Source organism: Melopsittacus undulatus, chromosome 8 (genome assembly GCF_012275295.1).
Source record: "Melopsittacus undulatus isolate bMelUnd1 chromosome 8, bMelUnd1.mat.Z, whole genome shotgun sequence".
Classification (NCBI taxonomy): Eukaryota; Metazoa; Chordata; class Aves; order Psittaciformes; family Psittaculidae; genus Melopsittacus; species Melopsittacus undulatus.
Window position 1 is genome coordinate 19,533,934 of NC_047534.1, and position 22,914 is coordinate 19,556,847.

A 22,914-nucleotide genomic window follows, 5' to 3' on the forward strand; every position below is an offset into this window, starting at 1 on the left:
GCTACAACAGGCAGAAATGACACAGTCCAAACATCAGTTTCTAGTCTGGATTCTCAGTATTGGCAGCCAGAATAAGCATTTTTTTTTTGTTGTAGCTTAAGAAATTTGATACATTTTTGCAGTATTTTCTGCAGCTTTACTCTGGGTCAGAAAAGCATTTATTGAATGGTGTCTTACATGACAGTCTCAATGTGGTCCCAGCAGTCAGGATCTGGATTTGCTTCAAGATATTTCTAACTCACTGCCTCAAATTTTTTTTATGTCACAAATTTGGTTCAGATAATAAAACAATTTGATTGTATTAATACTTTATTTTTAATATAGGCTGAACAGAAGCTAATGTAAAAATTAACAAAGAATCAATGATAACATTTTCTAAGTAAGTCTTCTAGAGAACTTGGAAATAAAATAGAGTATACTTACCAGATAGTATCTTACACAGATTTCTGGTTTGGGTATGTCAGCAGATGACTGTCTCTTGATGTCAAGTATATTTAAAGACTACTGAATTGGTTCAGTGGACCCCTTAAATGTAACTCTAAAATAGAGCTTCTAAGTAACTTAGAAGCCCTTTTATTGTCTCAGTTGATGTCACTCTCAACACACACCCTCCTGACCCTCATGTACCCACCCTCAGATGCTTTTGTTAATTTGGCATTTACAGGGAAAAGAAAGATCTCAGCAAAAAGAAAGTATCCTGGGTACCTGTGAAGAAGTTTGACTTTTAAATTCAGATTCCCTATTCCTCATAGTTTTGTGCCCAAAATAAAATGATCTCTGAAGCTGTTGAAATTATTTGCAAAGAAAACTTTATGTTGTTAAATGAAGGCAGGTAAAATTTACATTGGGCAGCAAGGTTAGTGATCTACAAATGCAAGATTATGACAAAATATTGAAAAGCTAACATCTCTAATACTTGTGGGAAATAGCAATAGACACTTCCGCTCAGATACTAGGTTTCTTTGTGAAAGAATATACTGGAGAGGAGCAGAAGCCCTGGGATGATAGTGGATCATGCTTTTTTGGTTACACTATATATCTGTTGTATTTCACAGATATTTTACAGTATTGATTTATATAGATGGTACTCACAAGTGGAAAGGAAGGGAAGAAACAGAAACTCCATAAAGCTCTAAAGAAGTTCCCTCAGTAAGCAGTAAATTGAGAAACTGAGAAGTACAGAAATAATCCACTTAAACAAGTTCAAGAAAACAAGGTAGAGAGGCTTTCAACATTATATTCTCGGTTGTCAATATCCTTCAACCTACACAAAAAGAAAGCGTAAACAAAGGTTTATGGGGACAGTATGTTTTGTATCTGGTGTGGCCACCAGGGATAGTAACTTGAAGGCTTTAATGACTAAAAATGTTCAACGAACACGGCAAGCCAGGAAAGGATTTGAAAAATCTCTATACAGTTGATTATGAAAAGTTGCATTTTTTAGATTTTACCATAACAAACATCTGTAAAACCTTTAAACATGACAGTATTTTTACAGAGGCCTGGCATTCCTATGGAACATCTACCAAAGCCTTAACTAAAGGACAAACATGAAAAAAATCTAGTGTCTGTATACAAAAAAAAATCATGCTTTCATATAAACTGGCAGCATTTGATAGCAGAAATCGGCAATAAGCCATTAGTAAGAATTGTAAAATGAGTGTTTGCAGACTTGAGTTGCCAACATTATTATTCTAGTTGGAGTTGTATCCCTTACAAAAGACATATAAATATGGAAGAGACCCCAGCTTGGAGCTTTGTATAAAACTGAGACAGAGAAAATACCAGAGCATGATGGTGTAATTGAAAACCCTTAAGTCACTTCACACAATTTACAGCATATTAGTGAAGGTGCCTTTAAACAAGATATAGTTTTAGCCAGCTTCTTTGCAGCATACCTAGTCTTTGAAACAACTCTGAAATAGGATTTTTTATTCAAAGGTATTAAATACGTTGTACCTAAAATCTCAAAGATGGCTGAACTGAATACTTTAAAAATATTTCCATGTGAAAATGCACAAGACAAATTAGAATTGCACTGTCTCAGATAAGTGAAGATACAAAAATACTAAAAATATCGAATATGTACCCCACTATTTGTAAATAAATAGAACCTACAGTTGTAATTAAAGAAACTTTAAATTACATCTCAAAATGGGCATAGTTTTTTCTGTATATGCAGAAAAAATAACTTACTTGGTTTGGATTATTATTCCTGATATACAGAAATTATGTTATTTTATAATATTGCTGCTAACAACTTAACCCATGTCATCTCTACTTGCTAAACTTGGCATATCAAATGTGGGAATGACAGATAATGGACCAAATGAGTGCAGCTTTTTTACATAATACTGGGAATTGTGAACATTTTTGTTTGGACACAGTGCTTTCACCATAAAATGATGAGCTGAAAATGGATTTGAGCTCTTCTGATGTTTCAGAAAGATGAAGATTTATGTTCAGATTCTAATTTTTCTCTTTTAAGCATCCCTTAAGAAAAATCAGATCTCTTTTGGCCACTGCTTAATGAAAGAGCTGAACCCAGGAAGCCAGGGCTAACGCCTGCTGAAACGCTGTTTATTAGGAGTCTTAAGACTGCCCGCATTTATGGAGACTGTGGTGAAAAAGAGGTATATAAACTTTCATGACAGAAAAAAAAAATTATCTCCTCAATGAAAACGCATTTCTTGATCCTTTGTAGGTATAAGACTGTGTATATAAATACAATGGCAAAAATGGTTGAGGCACACACACACACCACCCCCACCACCCCCAAGTTTTTCTCAGGAATTTCTAGTGCTTACAAATGAGGAATGACCTACATGAAATGATTTTTTCCTTCCCTTAGAATAAAAGGAGGGAAAACACAGTGGATTCTGAGTTTTCATATTCTGAAAACAGCAGGCTGTGAATGAGCCAATGCACGAAACTGGGTACAACTGAACAGAGCAGTTAACGAACTATAAAACATTAAATGTATTTCTTTTCCTTTGAAAGAGAAGTGAGAGCAGGTAACCTTTAATGAGACTTAGGCTGAAATACAATAATGCTTAGTAGATTGTAGTTCAAATTTGTGATTATTTCTTCAGCAAACTGTGTCAGGTTAGACCTAACCTTGAACTGAATGTTCTCTTTTATCATCATCTAAAACCAGAGAATGTTATATTGGAAATGAGACAATATAGCAATATAGAATCATAGAATCAACTAGGTTGGAAAAGATCTGTAAGATCATCAAGTCCAACCTCTACCTCAGCAGTGCCAAGGCCACTAAACCATGTCACTAAGGGCCTCATCTACATGTTTTTTTAAACACTTCCAGGGGTGGTGATTAACAAGAACGAGATTTCCATTTCACTCTTGGAAATGGAAATAATCTGTAGTCAAAATGGTGCCCTTAATTTTCAGTTTCTTGTTTGATTTAACTCTGGTTTAACACTGTTGTTTTAATGTAACAGTGAGATGTAATAAAATTTAAATAATATGGAATGTGGTAAATATTTTATAGGTGTTTAATACTACAGTTTATTACAGTGATGGCTTCTCTGTGCCATGAGGCATTGTAGACATGAAACAAGGGCATAGGACTTCTGAAGATGAGGGAGATGGCTGAAGAACTGGAGATGCTGGAATCACAGTGTGGGAGAGAAGAGATGCCCATAGCCTTTTCCTCTGACAAGGCTTTTTCTTGATCAGTCAGAAAACTACCCTTCTCTGACCTTCCCTTATAGATTGTACAGATACTTGAATCAACTGTGCATGAAAAAAATCTGTGTTGCTTTGTTTGCAGGTGGTGTGCCACTTACGTTGAATTTGTTCCATTGAATGTAATCAGACTCCAGGGTTGAAAACAAGAGGAAAGCAGTTAGACAGACTTTACAGCCAGGTAGGTGAGCAATGGCCAAATTCTAAAAATTCTGAATTCTTTATAATCTACTTCATATATTCTATTCATTTTGTCAGGAAAAAGTATTATATTGTATCTTGAAACTGAGCACATACTAAGGTACGTTACTGGGATAATGGATAGAAGACACAGCTTTCTACAACTGTATTCTTAAGGCACTAAAGCATGTTTTCACAAATCAATTGTGTAATCTGGTGTATTAATATTCCTACAGAATCCTTCATGCTCTAGATTTAAGGCTTAAATACTGCAGTGAAATTACTTCTGTACTGTTTACAAAAGCTTTTTCCACTTTCCTTGTTCAAGTGTGTAACTCCAGATAAAAAGCTTTCTAAATGCAAGTGTGGCTAAGTGAATATTAGTAGATCATTGAGCAAGGGAACAAAGTAATTGGTGACACACAGGATGATTGGTGAGGCAACCTTTCTAAATGTGTCCACAGAATGTTTCTGCCTTGACACAATGAAGAACCAAAGTGACAGTCAGTAAACTCTTTAGAACTTCATTTGATTGACAAGATTTGTGGCTTTTCAAATACCACAGCAGCGTCTTTGGTAATTTATGTAAGCAATGTTGGGTATCTTCAGATGGTTTTTGGGTTCTTGCAGGTGGATGAAGCTTTGACCACATGCTAGTTTCCAGTTAGATAAAAACCAGCACAGGGACTTATATGAAAATCAAAAGATGAGCTATCACATTCTTTGTGTCCAATCTGCTTCATACAATGTGTTCTTAGCAGCTACTGGCAAACATGAATTTGCAAATAATTTCTTGCCAGTATATTTTTTTCTAGCTACATAAAATCTTTCATCTGATTATCATAATGTTCCTGAATCTGCCTGATTTCTTTCTGAAGGAAGTATATACTGATGATATTTCTAAGTTATGGACGTTAGGCAAAGACATCACTGAGAAAAAAGATCAGAGAGAAAACAGAAAACAGGGGCTGGTAGATTCTACTCACAGTCACCTGACTTTAGGTACACTTATTTACCTAGGGAGATACACTGGACACTGTAAAGGTAACTGTGATCCAGATAATTTCTAGAGTTTTCTCTGATTAAATGAATCATATACAATATCTGAGTGGACACCCCTGTTAGCTCTCAATGTAACCTAGTCATGTTATCTTACAGAGCTATCCAGTTTATTACAGAATTTCCCCATTGACCTATCATGGACATGCCAGGCTTTGATGATATGATCATGAATGTATGTGTGTTTGCTCTCTGCATGCCACCCTATAACATGGCTGCATAGAATTTCACATAGCATTACATGGCTATTTTGAAGCCTAAATGGAGAGCCCTGCTTACCTCATCTCTCTGTCATGATAAGAATCTGAAGCTTGATGAAACAGCCCAGAGTAGCCTGGAGGAATGCTAAAATGTCTGTTAAGGAAAGTCATGAAGATGAGGTACCTCCTAGTCTGTACAGAGACACATTTCAATGGTCAGTAGCAAAAATGTTATTGCGCATCATGAACAATAATTAAAGCTGTGGTTAGTTTCAGCACATACATATTGGCACATTTTTATAGTGCTGTTAGTGAATTGTAAACTAAATATGAAAGTATTTGTAAAATTGTGTGTGAAAGTATAGGTTTTACTTGGAATTTGAAAGTTGTAAATTATTTTACAGCAAATAATTAGTGGGATATTAGCCTTCATGAGAGTGAAATGCCATGCTGTTACTGCTTTGCTGAACTCATTGCTATAATGAACAGTACAGTACTATATGGCCTTTTTCAGTAGATAGGAAACTAGTACAGTACTCAAAACTACTGTTGGATTATCGGATTTTGGGGATCAATACCAAATTGAATTATACATATGCATAAACACATACTTATAGTTGTACATAGGCCAGGGTTTTCATTGGCCTATACTGGCTCCAAATATTTTGTGCAGGCTTGAGTTCCCATTTAGTGACATACAGTGTAGTTGGAGCTATAATGACGGCTCATGTTCTTTTCTGTCACCCTTGAAACCAACATAGCACCCTTGACAAGCCATACAAGGAGACCAGCTTTGAGACCACGAGTAATCCCAGAGAGAAATGCAACACTGAAATAGGGCTGAGTCTAAAATCCACTGCCTACCTTCCCCAGTTTGAAGCACCTCACTCAAGACTTCAGGATTCAGGAAACCTCTCTTCTGTACTGCACACACAGCCAAATACATGCACATCCTATAAAATCATCATTTTAAAATCTATTAAAACATCTACTAATAATGGTGTGAGTAATTAAATATTGCTGTCCACTTGATCCTAAAAGTGGGAGGTAGGGAGCAGCAGGTATCTGCAAGTGTCAGGTTTGACCTAAAACCATGATAAAAACGAATGTGCTAGCTCTGCATAAAATAAAATTTAAAAAAAAGATGACTCAGAATGATACAGGATGGAACAATGAAGGTCTGCATGTTTTATGCAGGTAGCCACGTATTTTTCTACCCTTTTTACTGAAAAGACATTTCAAGCTCATATTCCCATAATTTTTGCAGTCACTGCAGATGAGCAGATAGCATCCAAGTAAGCAATCTGGACCTTGATAAAATCTCATGGGAGCAAAGTTTACAGTTTATAAATGAATGATGACACTTCATGCCTTTCCTTCGATCCAGTGAATGTCCTGAAAAATATTATAGTCCATAGTCAGCTGAAAAACTTAGAAATACAGAGAACTTGCAAAAATCAATGTATTGTTTGGGGTTTGAAAGAAAATGTTGTGCTAGGTGCTATGCAAGCACACAAGAAGATGCAGACCCTTTAATAATGGTGTTTTTAAGATAAAAAAGTGTTGTATTTTATACAAAGCTTTTATTATTTCAGATATTAATTACAGCAAATAAAATATTGCAAGTTATATATTAAAGACTCTGTCCCAGAAATAAAGTCCTTTAAATAAAAACTTCTATGTAGAAGACTTACTGAAGTCAGGAGTTCAATATTTTGGCTTGAAGTTTCTTCAAGATATTATCTTAATGTATTTGTACACATATTTATAGTATTTTCTAAAAGGTTTATACTTTTTCTGTATTTTCCCTTCTTTATTTAATCCATCCTCTTCAGTAAATTATTATCTGGATTACTAATAGTTGTTAAAATCCAGTTCTTGAATTAACAGTTTTCTTTTACAGAACTCAAAAGACATTTTATATTTGCATTATATGTATATTTTAAATCCTTCTATGTTGACCAGTAATTTTCTCAAAACTCATTTTTCTTCTTAGACCTTCCTGAAATATGAGCACTAACATGAAATTCCTGTAATAATTCTCAGAATCCAGTTCACAAAAAAGTCTAGCACATTAAAGCATCCATCACTTCATCTGCTTTTTACTTTGTTCTTTTTTCTTATTGGATTTGACACTGTGGTCTATGAGAAAATGCACTTTACGTTAAGATGCATGGGTCTCAGTGCTTAACAGTTGCTTGCTTTCATCCCTTCGTTTCAGGCTCTGTGTTGAGCCAGTGAGACTCAAAAGAATTAAGCATTGGAGTTTGGCTCTGCACATCGTCACCCTAGCCTCTTCTACTACAGTCTTCAATAAACGAGAGCCTTATTAACTGTAGTGGTAGTCCAGTGCATTAGGGAGATTCTACTATTCAGTACATCTCCTTTAGATCTTCCATGCTGACATGTATTTCTTCTCTGTCACAAAGCTATACAGACTATCTCAATTTATTTTTTTTTCTAGTTAAACTGCTTAGTTCACTGCTTAGCGACTGCTGAAATCGATTCCTAAGGCTGTGTCTCTTCTTCCATTTGGAATTCAGACTCTTCATCTTAATTTTCTAGGCTTTTTGTAAAAGGCCTATATCCCCACTTCAGTGCATTGTATGTCGCCATTTTAATCTCTACAGTTTGGGCTAGGATAGAAACAAATGAAGATTTGTTTCACTTACACGGTATGACTGAGTAGCAAAGCACCTAAGCCAATATTTCTGCCCTTATTTTCTGCTACCCTTTGTTTTACATTGTGATCTCCCTGTCTCATAGGATAGATTAGTTAAGGTAAGAATTTAACAATTCTGCCTAATCAAGTCACATAATTTTCCATGTTTCATAGTCCTTACTAAAATGGCAATTCCTTTTAGAATCCTGTTCCTAACTACTTTTTCTGTGGTACCTCTATGTTACGAACAGGATTTTCTCCGTTGGCCACATAACTTTTCTTCTCTTGTCTCTTTTGCATTTTGCTTTACTGCCAATTACCAAAACAACTGGCTGTTCCCCAGTATTTAAGAAAACAATTACCCTATATAGGCAAATATACATAAAAAGAATCTATAAGAAGCAGCCCAAACCTACACTATACTGCTGCAAATTGTTCCTTCCTCTCCTGTAAGTTGTACAATTCTGCATGACCTCAGGACTGTGATCTCTTCGAGTATGGATTGTATTTTTCCACTAACTCTGATGCACAGTTTTAGTAGCAATAACAATGGGCTTTGTAATTTTACAGTGATCCTACAATGCAGCTCACAAAGGAAGGATCATGAAAAGGAATATTCTGAGCCATCATCCCTAGTAGCCTGGTAAAATTAAAGATTGGATAATTAAGGCAATTACTGCATTACTTTTTCCAGGTTTACTGCCCTTCTCTCTCTGGAGAAACTCCTATAAAAGGAGGCTCCACATATCTCTGTAACACAAATTATCTGAAAAACAAACACATGGTCAGAAGCTATTGGGAAATAAGGCATACTAATGTGCAAACAGCTGCTGAGGCAAGAGTGGCATCCTAACCCCCAAAATTTCTTTGTATCTGAGAGAACTATAAACATTTGCGAAAGTATAAATTTACCAAAGTGCACAGAGGAGATGGTTTGAGCTAACAATCTGGTTTTGTTCCATGCTAGCATCTGTGCTGTAACTATAGGAACAGACTCTATAAATAGGCCAACCCAGTTACCTTTTTCAGAACTTCGGGGATGGCTAATCCTCAAAATAGATGAATTACATAACTCTGTTCTCTAAACATACTCATTCACACTGCAAATTGGCTTCTTTGCACACCTCTGTAAAATTAGTGCACCCCTCTCTAGCTAGTACTCACTGGAGCAGTTGTTCAGTTGACATAGTTGTGCTAACTCAAAGAACAGTGCTAGTTGTCAGCATCTGAGGATTTGGACTTTGGCTGCAGATACTTATTAAAGTGCATTTAAAAAGGAAAGCAAATATGAAATATCAGACCATAACAATGAATCTCAAATTTAATTCTGCAGGGTCAAAAAGCCGCATTTTTGACACACTGAGCTGGATGCACATGTTTGAGTTATATGAGGGGGAGCAAATACTCAGACTGAATCGTACAGTTTTGCAAGACTGTTCTTGAGCTTCAGCTTACAACAGAAGCTGGAGAAGTGTTTCCTCCTCTGAAGAATAACAGTATTTAAGAAACACCACACAACAGGTGGAAGACCTCATTCTGGACTTCTGAAATCTGTCCTTAAAGGAACAACTATGCACAAATCTGGACCTAGTGTATTATAAGTGAAAATGCCATTCTTGCATCAACTGTCAACTCCCCAAAACTCTAGGGACTTCTTACAATGATGTTGTGTATTGGAACCATTTGCAAACAGAATAGTCCAAGCAGTCCTTAATACATGCAGGTTTATGTCCAGTTACTGCCTTCTCAAGCTGAGCAATCGTTATATCACTGCTACAGTGGTCTAGCAGCCTAATAACATAAAGACAAGACATTGCATTGGAATGGGCAGCTCTGAAGAGGCATATGCTCAAGTATGACCTCATCACATTAAGGATATACTTAGAGGAAGAGTATCCTTCCAGGAAAGAGCACTCTACAGCTGTTACCACTAATGCCTGAACAGGTCTCTTGCTCATGGTAATTCTTATACCATCTTTGAAGGAAGAGTTGTTTCATGAATTTTATAGATGAATGAACAGAAATAGGAAATCTCAAAGCTGGAATCTACCTAGAATGCTCACCAAAGGCCAGGAAATACCAGGAAATGTCATCAAAAGGCCCCTGCATCACTGTACAAGTGAAGATACCTTCCCATAAAAGTGGTCCACACTGTAACATCACAGTGGCAGAGACCGAAAGCTGAATGTGTTTGGTATGTGAAGCCCTGCATTCCAGGCAGCAGTGCAGACCACAGGGCTGGGAGGCTATTACTGCTCCATTATGTAATGTTCACAGGCTCTTTGCCACAAGTGATCTAACACCTGCAAGAGGCACATATTTCCCACTCTACTAGGGTTGCAATCTCATTTTGTCTTTCCTGTATTTATCTTCACAGAGGAATTACTCAAAATCTGCAGCCTTTTTTTTAAGCCTCTTGGGTGTCACTAGATTTTCACTCTATGTGTGCCTCATGTTTTGGGCTCTCGACATACTGTTTGTTTTCCTATCAGCCTTCACTATTTTATCCATCTCTGTTGTTGTTCTCTCCTGTGGTTATATTCCTAATTTATAATCAGTCATATGGCACACTATCTACCACATTTCTGAAGAAATATGAATACATATCATTCTGCTTAATTTATAGCTCTGTTCCTTTGAAGCACAAAGTAAAAGCTCTTTGCAAAAATATGAACACTGAATGGAATGATTGTCATTTTTTGGATTTCTGGGGAGTCTCACACTGACAGCTGTTATTGCTGGTGCCAATTCTACTTCCACGTAATAAAACACTTCTCTGTATTATCTCACTGTACAAGTATGATAAATAGTTTGTTACAGGCATTTACTTACATCCTCATCCTTCTGTGATGGTGAAACACAGGTGTTAATAAGCCTTTCAGCTTCTGGGGCTGTATTGTAAATAGCATTAGACTAACCAGGCATACTTTCCAAAGTAGTATCTTACATTGTTATTTTTTGAAATACAGGCAATGAAAAATTGCAAAGGTCTTTTCAAATTTCTCAATGTTCAGAAGAGACCACTGTCCATTTAACATTTTTAAAAGCAGAGGCTTTCAACCATCTTCTGTGCTTCAGAATCATTTAGATTCTTAGAGGTCCTGTAGTTCAACTGCCTGCTCCAAGCAAGAACAGCAATGAATTGAGACCACGTTGCTCAGGGCTTTATACAGTTGGGTTGTGGAAATCTGCAAAGACAAAGATCTCAGAAGCTCTTTGGGCAGCCTAGTGTTTAATAATGTTTAAAGCGAAACTTTTTTTACCTTCATCAGAATCTCATACATTTCAATTTGTGGCCATTATCTCTCATTCTCACACAACACACCTTGCTAAAAAGCTTCTCTCTTGGTAACCTTCTGTCGTGGTTTAAACCAAGTCCCCCAACTCCCGGAGAGTTAGGAAGGAGAATCCAAAGAATGTAGCCCCCACGGATTGAGATAAGAACGGTTTAATTGCTAAGGCATAACACAAAACCCCTACTGCCATTCACTACTACAAATAATAATGATACAGCAAACAGCAAGTGAAAAGAATACAACACCCCACCAGCCACCGACCCATAACTCACTCCACCCTGCCTGGCCGAGCACCATGTGCTCCCTCCTCCATTTTCCTCCAGAGCCCTACCCCTCCAGCTTTCTCCTTCCCAGTATGCCTCCTGGGCATCACGTGCTATGGTATGGAATACCTCATTGCCTAGCCTGGGTCAGGTGTCCTGTCTCTCCTTCCTCCCGGACTCCCCTCCTCCACCTGGCTGGAAAAAAACCTTGAACAAAAAACACCCTCAAAACATGCTCAAACCATGACACCTTCTCTGAGGTATAGTAAGGCTGTTAAACGGCCTTCCTAAGCCTTTTCCAGAGTGAATAAGCTTTTCTTAACTGGTTTTCATAGGGCAACTGGTTCAAGCCTCTGACTATCATGGTGGTTCTCTGCTGGATTTGTTCAACTCTATCATCTTCTCTATACTGTGGGCCCCAAAATTGGATAGAATATTCCATGTGCAGTCTGGTGCATGCTTAGTAATGGGATAATCAGTTCTCTCAGCCTGCTGGCTGTGCTGCTGTTGATAGAGCCCAGTATGCTCTTAGCCTTCATTGCTGCCAGGGCAGACTGCTGAATCATGTTTAGCTCACTGTCCACAGGAGCCCTGAGGTCCTTTTCAGATGTGTTCTCTTTACCAGTCAGTCCTCCCAGCCTTTACAATTGCAAGGTGTTAGTCCATCCCCAGCGTAGGACTAAGCATTTGTCCCTTCTGAATTGCATGAGGTTTCCATAAGCCCATTCCTCTAACCTAATGCTAGGTCCTTCTAAATGGCAAGTCTGCCTTTGAGCGATGAGCTGAACGCTCATGTTGGTCTCATCGACAGGTTTGCAGAAGATTATATTCTGTGTAATCCTCTGGGTGATTAACAAAGTTATGAAAATAGATAGGTCCCAGAGTAGACCTCTGAGGAGCTGCACTTGTAATAGGCCCTCAGGTGAAGTACAAACCATTAACCACTGTTCTTTGAGCCTGGTGATCCAGGCAGTTTTTCATTCATCTAGTAGTCCATTTGTCTAGACTGAATCCCATCGTTATGCAAGAATACTGTGGAAAATTGTGTCAAAAGCTTTGCTAAAGTCAAAGTAAAGAGCATCCACTTTCCTCATCCCACAGTCATTTAATTATAGAAGGCAATCAAATTGGTCAGTGCCATGATGGGTATTCCCTGTCACTTCACTCCCTGTGTGCCCAGAAATGGCTTCCAAGATTCGTGCTATGATTGTACAGGAGCAAAAGTGAGGCTGATTGACCTGTAGTTCCCATGAAAAAATATGGAAGGCATGCAGACTAGTTAGATCACAGTTTTCACCTTGTCTGTGCAGCAGCCTCATATGCAAAATAAAAAGCAAAGGGGGGAAAAAAAAGACAATATTATATTTAAAGATATACAAAGAGAGGTTGATTGAAAATAATGAAGTTTTAGCTGTGCAAAGGAAGCAGAACTAGGCATTTCAAATATCACTAATTTACAAGGAAAATTATATAGGAACTAGAGAAAGAAACAAGTTACATAAGATAGTTAAAGGATCTTCAGTATTTGATTTTGTTTACAGTAAATAGGACATTCAATAGAAATAGTTTGTTCCAGGAGACAGTGAACCTGTTGTATTAGGCTTGGAGTGATCTGATGTATTATACAATAGTAAGCTTTATTTAGGTACATTGGTTTCCTTAATAATTAAAATGAAATCACAAAAAAATCGCAAGATTAAGCTAAATAAAAAAGATCCTGCCTCACTTCTCTTCAATTATTTGACTATGCTAATAAAGTAGTAGGCAAACAATACAAAATAGACCTTGACTGTGACCTGATTCAGTAATTTCTGTATTCCTAAGAATATCACATGTCAAGAGACATCATCCACTGGAGCATGAGTTTCCCACAAGGATTTTATCCCCTCAGTTTCCATTTTCGTCAGAAAAATAATCAAGATACTGAAAAAGAATTTAAATGAAAGGAAAGGATACTTGTGCATTTTCTGTTCATCAATGTGGTTTACCTCATTTAGGACTTTTGTCATACAATATCTTGACTACAAGTTGGCTTTGGCAAGTTCTGTAGAAAATTATTGTCCCTCAAGTTTCAGCAAGAATTGGCAAAGCATTCAAATACAAAAGCTTTTGAAAATCCAATGGATTTGCAGCATCTCAACAGTAAGTGTTCCATTATAATTAAAACTACACCATTAGTCATGAATATTTGTAATCAAGGGCAGATCTGCTGACATAGATGTATTACAAAGGTTATTCTTTGCCGAGCATGCACTTTCCTTGGCCTGTGTTATCATTACATCTGTACAGCTAATTGATTTCTTTAGGTATCTTTCTTAGAACCAGAAAAACAAATCAAAAGCACAATATTATGTGCAAGGAGGTGTTACTTGAACTTAGTATACTGTCTAAATCCCACAGGCAACAAGGAGAAGCAGCACTTTATAATGCTTTTCTGTTCACTCAGTGTATGCACACAGAGTACATTCAATATTTTTGTTTTCTAACCCAAAAGAGCTCTGACAACACTTTTAAGAGTTAAGTGGAAGTGGCTTTCTGCCATCCTGTATGAATTAGGTGGACCAAATTTTCTGAAGTGGCCCTTGAAACCATACTGCCAGATTTCTTTTTATTGGTATAATTTCACAGGCATAAGAACTCATGTAAGTTTCCCCATTCTCACTGGGAAAACTCCCTTCACTTGTGCCAGTGATCCTAAAAGGAGAATCTGGCTTACAGATCAAAATACCCTAGCTCCCAGCTTTCCATTTTGAGAGGACATTCATTAGCAAAGACAGTTCTTCTGCCATTGTAAAGGTAGGAATGCACAGCAGGAAGCCTAGTTTCAGTGAAGCCCATTTTGTGTTAAGTTTTGAAATATGATGTCAGTTTATTCATCAATGACTTACGTTTTATTCAAACCCATACAGGTTTAAGAAAAGGTCTGCAAATTGCATCCCTGCATAGCTGGTGAAATTTTAGGGAAGTCAGGGGTTTCTAAGAGACTCTCTCCAACTCCTAGCATAGCAGTAAGTTCTTGAACTTAGGATTTAACTGATGTTTTACCTGGGGATGTTCTTTCCTATTGCTGTTTCCTTCGAGGATGTCCACAATAAAGGATTCAAGTGTCCTGTGTACCACCAACAAGAACAACGGTTTACTTGCTGGGGAAATGAAAAAAAAAATGGCAAGAAGCTTGAGGGAGAATTGTTTGTCATCTTTACATGGATATTCTTCAACTCTTGCATATATTAGAAAGATGAGCAAGGTCACTTTGTGTATCAGGTACTAAGGGATACGATATCAAATTTTTTTTTCCAGATTTTAGTGCTACAGGGGACATGATAGGTTTTAAACTATCTATGAAGAGAAAACATTTTCCTTTGTACTTTATTTTAAAGACATTTCTCTATAACACGCAAAAGTTGCAGAACAGTTACCTACTGAGTAACAGCTAAAGAAGCATGAGTGCAGGCAGGGTACAGAAGCTGAGTGTGCCATTAGCAATGCTGCCCTCTCGTGGAGAGAATGGAAACGCTTTCTTTAACTTCAGCTTGCGGCCATCGTGTTATCACCAAGAACACAGCGGATAGCTTTGCTTTTGCTACTGAAACCAAAAGTATGGGACGCCTTATTCATATTGTTGAGAACCAAATCTTTTCAGGTGTGTGAAAAGAATACAGACAGCCAAAAGGCCTACTCCTAAGAAAAAATATATGAACAAGTTGCTATGGAAATAACAGAGAGCAAACAGAGCTGATCGAGGCAGTTTGCGCGGGCCAGCGAGCGAGATGGTGAGCACTCGTCGTATGACCAAGGTTCGGTCTGGGAGCTCTGCCTTGGCTGCCCCGGTGGTGGCCAGCGTAGGCACCCAGACAGAGCCGGTAAGAGGGGAGGCTGCGATGCAGAGCTCAGAGTGTGGAGAGTGCCTGCACTGGTCTTGTGAGGGAAAGGTGCAGAATGGGCAGGGCTGCACTTGCTGCTCCCTGATGGAGGTCCTCCCCCAGCAGGTGGCTGAGCTGCGGGATGCTGTCAGTAAGCTGCAAGATGTCAGGGAAGCTGAGAGGAAGCTGGACTGCTTGCTCCAGTCCCAAACAGTGCAGGGGCCTCAAGCTTCCCCTCTAACTCATGGAGGAAAGAAGGAGGCTGTTGATCAGGGAAGCTGGGAATTAGTAACAAAAAAAAAAAAAACAACAAAAGGAGGGAGAGAGCAATTAAAAGCAAGGGGCTTCCTCCTAAATCTGCTGTCCTGACCCAAAACCACTTTGCTGTCCTGAAGGGGGCTGATGAGGAAATGCACTTGCACCAGAAACAGCCGCTGGTGCACTGGTACAGAAGATCTCTACTGGTGCCGCCAGGAAAAAGCGGCGGGTTGTAGTAGTAGGGGACTCTGCCTTGAAAGGGACAGAAGTGCTCATCTGTTGGCTTGACCCACTCGCAAGGGAGGTGTGTTGCCTACCTGGGGCACAAATCAGGGATGTTGCTGAGAGGCTGCCTGCTCTAGTAAGTCCCATGGACTATTACCCGCTTCTAGTGATACATGTGGGTGCTACTAGGGATATAGATAGTAGTAGCCTGAGGAGGATAAAGAAGGACTACAGAGCCCTGAGAGAGGTGGTTAGGGGTTCTGGAGCTCAGATAATCTTTCTAACAATTCTCCAAGACACAGGGGAGGACCTTCCAAAGGTTAGGAGGATTGGACAGGTTAATAAATGGTTAAAATGGTGGAGTCATAGTTAAGGGTTTGGGTGTCTTGAACACGGGGCCAGAGTCTGTAGGCCAGGCCTACTGGGGGCTGGTGGAGCTGCTCTGATAAAGAAAGGGAAGAGTGGTTTTGCTGGGAGGCTTGCCAGGCTGGTCAAGGAAGCTTTAAACTAGTTGTGTTGGGGGAGGGGAGCATCATTCCATCCCAACACACCCAGTCAGTTGCCAGCACCTATAATAAATACTCTGAGCAATGTAGTGATATTCCAGCTGCTCCAGCCAATGAGCTGGTTTCATTTGGAGCTCGGATCAGATGCCTCTATACAAATGCCCGTGTAGCATGGGGAACAAACAAGAGGAATTAGAGACGTGGGCACATCTACAGGAGTATGATATAATAGGCATCACAGAAACATGGTGGGATGGCTCCTTTGACTGGAGTGTTGGAATGGAAGGTTACAGGCTTTTTAGAAAAGACAGGCCCGGTAGGAGGGGAGGGGGAGTTGCCCTATATGTTAGGGATAGGCTGGAGAGTATGGAACTCTGTCTGGGGACAGGTGATCAGTTAACAGAAAGTTTGTGGGCAGGGTTAAGGGGAAATCGGTGATGGGACACATTACTGTGGGGATATGTTACAGACCGCCTGATCAAGAGGAACCTGTGCATGAAGAACTCTACAGACAAATAGGAAAAGCCTCACAGTCACAGGCCCTTGTTCTCATGGGGGAATTCAACCACCCTGACATCTGTTGGAGCGACGGTACGGCCCAGCACAAGCAATCCAGGAGGTTTCGCGATTGTGTGGAAGATGACTTCCCTCTGCAAGCAATAAAGGAGCTGACGAGGAGAGGTGCCCTGCTTGACCTCGTGCTCACCAACAGGGAAGGGCTTGTTGGAAATATGACTCTCCAAGGAAGTCTTGGATGCAGTGATCATGAGATGGTCGAATTCGAGGTCCTCAGGACAGTGAGAAGAGCGTGCAGCAAGCTCACTGCCCTGGACTTCAAGAGAGCAGACTTTGGCCTCTTCAGGAACCTGCTTAGCAAGGTTCCATGGGATATAGTCCTAGAGGGCAGGGGGGTCCAAGACTCTTGGTTAATATTCAAGGATCACCTGCTACAGGCTCAGGAGTGTTGCATCCCAACTAGAAGGAAGTGCAGCAGGAGGGCTAGGAGATCCCCTTGGATGGATAAGGAGCTGCTGAGAAAAATTCAAAGGAAAAAAGAGGCTTATAAAAGGTGGAAACAAGGACAGGTGGCCTGGGATGAATACAGGGATGTTGTCAGGGTAGTTAGGGACCTGGTTAGGAAAGCTAAGGCCCAATTGGAGCTAAACTTGGCAAGGGATGTTAAAGATAACAGGAAGGGATTTTATAGGTATGTAGCGACTAAAAAACAGACTAAGGACAATGTAGGCCCCCTCCAGAAGCTTTCAGGAGAGCTGGCTACACAGGACATGGAGAAGGCTGAGGTTCTGAATGACTTCTTTGCCTCAGTCATCACTGGCAAAGGCTCTGACCGCACCACCCAAGTCATGGAAGGTGGATACAGGGACTGTGAAAACCTAGACCTTGGGCCCACTGTAGGAGAGGATCTGGTTCGAGACCATCTTAAGAACCTGAATGTACACAAGTCCATGGGCCCTGATGAAATCCATCCGTGCGTCCTGAAGGAGCTGGCAAATGGAGTTGCAAAGCCACTGTCCATCATATTTGAAAAATCATGGCAGTCAGGTGAAGATCCTGATGACTGGAAAAAGGGAAATATAACCCCCATTTTCAAGAAGGGGAAAATGGATGATCCAGGGAATTACAGAGCAGTCAGTCTCACCTCTGTGCCTGGCAAAATCTTGGAGCAGATTCTCCTGGAAGGCATGCTAAGGCACATGAAAAACAACAAGGTGCTTGGTGAAAGCCAGCATGGCTTCACTAGGGGGAAATCCTGCCTGACCAATTTGGTGGCCTTCTATGATGGGGCTACAAAAGTGATGGACAGGGTAGAGCAGTTGATGTCATCTACCTGGACTTGTGCAAAGCATTCAACACTGTCCCACGCAACATCCTTGTCTCTAAATTGGAGAGACATCAATTTGATAGGTGGAGCACTCGGTGGATAAAGAACTGGCTGGATGGTTGCACTCAAAGAGTTGTGGTCAACGGTTCAATGTCCAGCTGGAGACAAGTAACGAGTGGTGTCCCTCAGGGATCGGTGTTGGGACCAGTCTTGTACAACATTTTTGTCGGTGACATGGACAGTGGAATTGAGTGTGCCCTCAGCAAGTTTGCAGATAACACCAAGCTGTGTGGTTCAGTTGATACGCTAGAGGGAAGGAATGCTATCCAGAGGGACCTTGATATGCTTGTGAGGTGGGCTGATGCCAACCTCATGAAGTTTAACCATGACAAGTGCAAGGTCCTACACCTGGGTTGGAGCAATCCCAGGCACAGCTACAGGTTGGGCAAAAAGGAAATTCATGGCAGTCCTGCGGAGAAGGACCTGAGGGTGTCGGTCAATGAGAAAATAAACATGAGCCAGCTTCAGTGTGCGCTTACAGCCCAGAAAGCCAACCATATCCTGGGCTGCATCAAAAGAAGCATGACCAGCAGATCAAAGGGGGTGATCCTGCCCCTCTACTCTGCTCTCGTGAAACCTCACTTGGAGTATTGTGTGCAGTTCTGGTGTCCTCAACATAAAAAGGACATGGAACTGTTGGAACAAGTCCAGAGGAGGGCCACAAGGATGATCAGGGGACTGGAGCACCTCCCATATGAAGACAGGCTGAGAAAGTTGGGGCTGTTCAGCCTGGAGAAGAGAAGGCTGCGTGGAGACCTCATAGCAGCCTTCCAGTATCTGAAGGGGGCCTACAGGGATGCTGGAGAGGGACTATTCATTAGGGACTGTAGTGACAGGACAAGGGGTAACGGATTAAAACTTAAAGAGGGGAAGTTTAGATTGGATATAAGGAAGAAGTTCCTTACTGTAAGGATAGTGAGGCACTAGAATGGGTTTCCCAGGGAAGTTGTGAATGCTCCATCCCTGGCGGTGTTCAAGGCCAGGTTGGACAGAGGCTTGGGTGATATGGTTTAGTGTGAGGTGTCCCTGCCCACAGCAGGGGGGTTGGAACTAGATGATCTTAACGTCCTTTCCAACCCTAACTATTCTCTGATTCTATGAATCTTTCCACAGTCGTTCCTGTGTCAGCATAGAGACGCTGAGCTGTGTTAACCCTGTGGTAAGACTGTCAGATTTTTAGCCAGAATAAACCAACAGAAACTGGGCCTATATGAACAAAATGTATAGATAATTAAGATAAATCAGGTATAAGTTACAACTAGATGTAATAATGATGATTCACAGAGTATCTTATTCACACAATAGCACTTACATCAGTGTTCCAATGCAGTAATATAAGCTTAACCTCCAAAATCATATATCTTCACATATCTGTTCAATACAAGATTAGACTGGGTTACACTGTTCCTTATTCAGAATTGTCTCATGATTTTAATGGAAATAGAACTTTAAATACTTTTAAACCACATAATTAAAAAGCTTTTGAAAATGCTCATCTTTCACTTTTTTTAGGACTTGGGCTATATCATGTGACCCTATGTATTAAGAGTTAAAAACCACCTGATCTGTGTTAATTTTCTCACTCTTTACTCAGTTCCTCCAGAAAACAAACAAACAAAAAAAAAACCAAAAAACCCAAGAAACCTCCCCGAACCAAAACACACAGAAAACAAATACCCTGTCATGAGAATAACATTTTACTTGTATACCTTTTATGCTAATTTCCCTGTATAGATTCGCTTTTATCCTGAAGGATATAGTTTGATCCTTAGAATATCCTTTGTTTCATTTATCTTCTGGAATTATCCTTCAAGTAGCTTTCAACTGCAATCCCAGGAAATTCTTAACTCTCCTCCAACATTCAAAGCTAAATTTGCCCTCTGCTAGCCTTACAAGGAGTGGACACAACTGCCTTTTGTGACATTTTGCCAAGTGCCATTTTGTCCTAGCACAGGAAACTAAATCCAATCAAGCTGCAGAGAACATATGCTGCAGGTGCTGTGTGCAGAACACATGATTTCCAGACATAAACCAAAAAGAAAAAGAAATCTGTGGCCCGTTAGATTTTATTATCTTTAACAAATACTAAGGAAGCATTAAAAGTACAAAGTATAAGAAGTGTTATAATAATAAAACCTTCTCTACTGATGACAGAAAAGGAGATAGTGGCATCCCAAAGAAAGTAAGAGGCTGAAAAATTTAAAGAAATTTTACATTAAAAAGTCAAAAGGAAACAGTTGCTTGAGATTCGACATCTCACTACCCATGTGTACAGTGCCTAATCAAGAAATGGGGACACAACTGTCTCTAGGAAAAGACTGAGCGAAATCTGATGAGGTTGGTGAAATTAAATGAGAGGAGAAGGAGGAATGTGGGAAGAGAAAGAAACTCTTTCACTTGGAAAAAAATATAGCCTTTTGGTTTTCCTTTAGCCAATGTAAAGAAACAAAACATAGTAATTGCTTTTAAATGCCCCTTACAGTAATTTACCCCAATTTAAGTATGGAGAGAGGTAGAAGGGAATGGAGTTACAAGAAGAAAAATAGTACTAAGTGAAAAGTAAAAAGGCTGCAGAAGCAGGGGACCTTGTCACCCTGGATTAGAGGAATCATAATCACTATTACTGTGGTATCAGTGGGAGTACATTGAATTTATAAAGTAGACTGTAATGTCTATCTAGGGCATATCTGCACAGCTAGGCGAAGTTACAAAAGCAATGAGGATAGACACATTCAAGCTCTTTCTAATTCAGCTACTTAATATAGCAAGCATAATGATGGCCTGGTGGCATTAGCTTCACCATGCTGTGGCAGCCCAAAACCAAGCCCTCTGAAGATGTTGTTATTGATGCTACTGTAGCTTGAGCTAGTGATAATATAGCTGGTGTGAATGTACCCATCAGTCTAAAATGACCCTTCTCTGAGCTGGATAAGCATAGGTAATTGGTTAACTGCAAATCTCAACAGGATTGATTGTGTTTGTTAATTTGGGGATGTTATTAAAAGCATGATGAATATGACTCTGAAAGCACTTAGAATTCTGACAGAAAAAAATAATTATCGAAGGAACTGGTATGTATACTTAAACTAAATGTGTATTATTAAGTAACAGCTATTTTATGATATTTTTTCAGGGTTTTTTATGATATCTGAGCTTTTCGCATTTCCTCCATGCCTAACAAAGAGTTCTTTTGTAAAAATATCCTAGATCTAGCAGGCCAAGGATGCAGAGCTGAATGCAAATGTGATTTTTCCATGATGGAGATGTAGTTATAGAATGATAGAATCATAGAATAGTTAGGGTTGGAAAGGACCTTAAGATCATCAAGTTCCAGTCCCTGCCATGGACAGGGACGCCTCACACTAGACCATGTCACCCAAGATTCCATTCAGCCTGGCCTTGAACACTGCCAGGGATGGAGCATTTATTACTTCTTTGGGCAACCTGTTCCAGTTCACGATTTTCCACTCACCTACACAGATTGCAGCATCTTTTGGTTCTTCTTCACAATGCGCAGAGTGCCCAAGATGTCTTGCAGCGAAACATACCCAAGTCTTCCTAAATATAAAGTTAAGGACACAGGGGGCTTGCTCTATTTCTAATTCATTGCATGGTAAACCAAGGTACTCTAATAAGATTATAACCGTAATTTTGTCTATGCAAAAGAACTGTCAAGACATGTAATACCTAGCAATTCCAACAATCCTCTATCAGATATTAACTAGGTAAAACACAACCTTACAAATTATCAAAATGGAGACAAATGGGGCTTACTGCATGCAGAAGGATGTATAAATCTACTCAGGTGGATGCTAATGGTGGAGTACTAGTATGGAGTGTTGCTAGTAGAAACGCTTAACACCTGTTTCAGACTAGGGCACCCAAATGTTCCAGCATGTACAGCAACTGTAATCATGCTTCCAGAGAACTGGAAGGAAGACTGCATTGTTCTTCAGCCATGGGTGTCACAAAATTATTATACTTTTTTGACAGTTGATTTCTCACATCCTTCTCTCTGCAAAAGTCACTGGAGATTTCATACCAGTTTATTCCATATTGCAATAATTAACAGTGTAGGAGAAAAAATATCCCTTAATTTGGAGAAGTTGGAGATAATTTTCTCAAAGCATTCTCAAATTCAAATTTTTCAGTTTACTGTGATCTTGGGTACACGTAGCCTGGTATGGGGCATCTTATTTGCCTCTAGATGGTGCTCTCACATTGAGATTCCATTAACTTTTCCATTACAACTTTCATAATTCTCTCAAAATCAACATAAACCCTCTCAAAAGAGCAAGGAACAGAACTTGCTAGAACACATACAAATGTACCATATGTCAGTTTCAGATAACTGATATCCCCCAGATTATATAAGAAAGTGATTATAATTCTAAGAAAATTAGCACTCAAACTATGCAATACTCTTCAATGATATTGTTGTGGTTTAAGCCCAGCAACTCAGCACCACGCAGCTGTTTGCTTACCCCTCCACACCCCTTCCAGGTGGAATGGAGAGGAGAATCGGAATGTAAACCCCACAGGTTGAGAATAAGAACAGTCCAATAACTAAAGTATAATACAAAACTATTACTACTACTACTACTAAGGGAAATAACAAGGGGAGAGAATACAGAACTAAAAGGGGAAAGGAAAAAAACAACAAACATAAGCAATGCACAACACAATTACTCACTACCAGATGACCAACACCCAGCCCGACCAGAGCAGTGATATCTTGCCCTAGTGCAGTAGCCCAGATGGGTTTACCTCTTTGTTGACAGTTATTCTGCT

At 39.7% G+C, this 22,914-nt stretch overlaps 1 long non-coding RNA gene across 1 annotated transcript in view; it reads left to right on the plus strand.

The window, feature by feature from the left end:
• Positions 1–22,914, plus strand: part of LOC115946784 (uncharacterized) — a 33,716-nt gene that overhangs the window by 7,008 nt on the left and 3,794 nt on the right. Inside the window, exon 2 of the long non-coding RNA XR_004080814.2 lies at positions 3,794–3,889. This is a non-coding gene — a long non-coding RNA (uncharacterized lncRNA). The remainder of the gene's footprint in view (positions 1–3,793; positions 3,890–22,914) is intronic.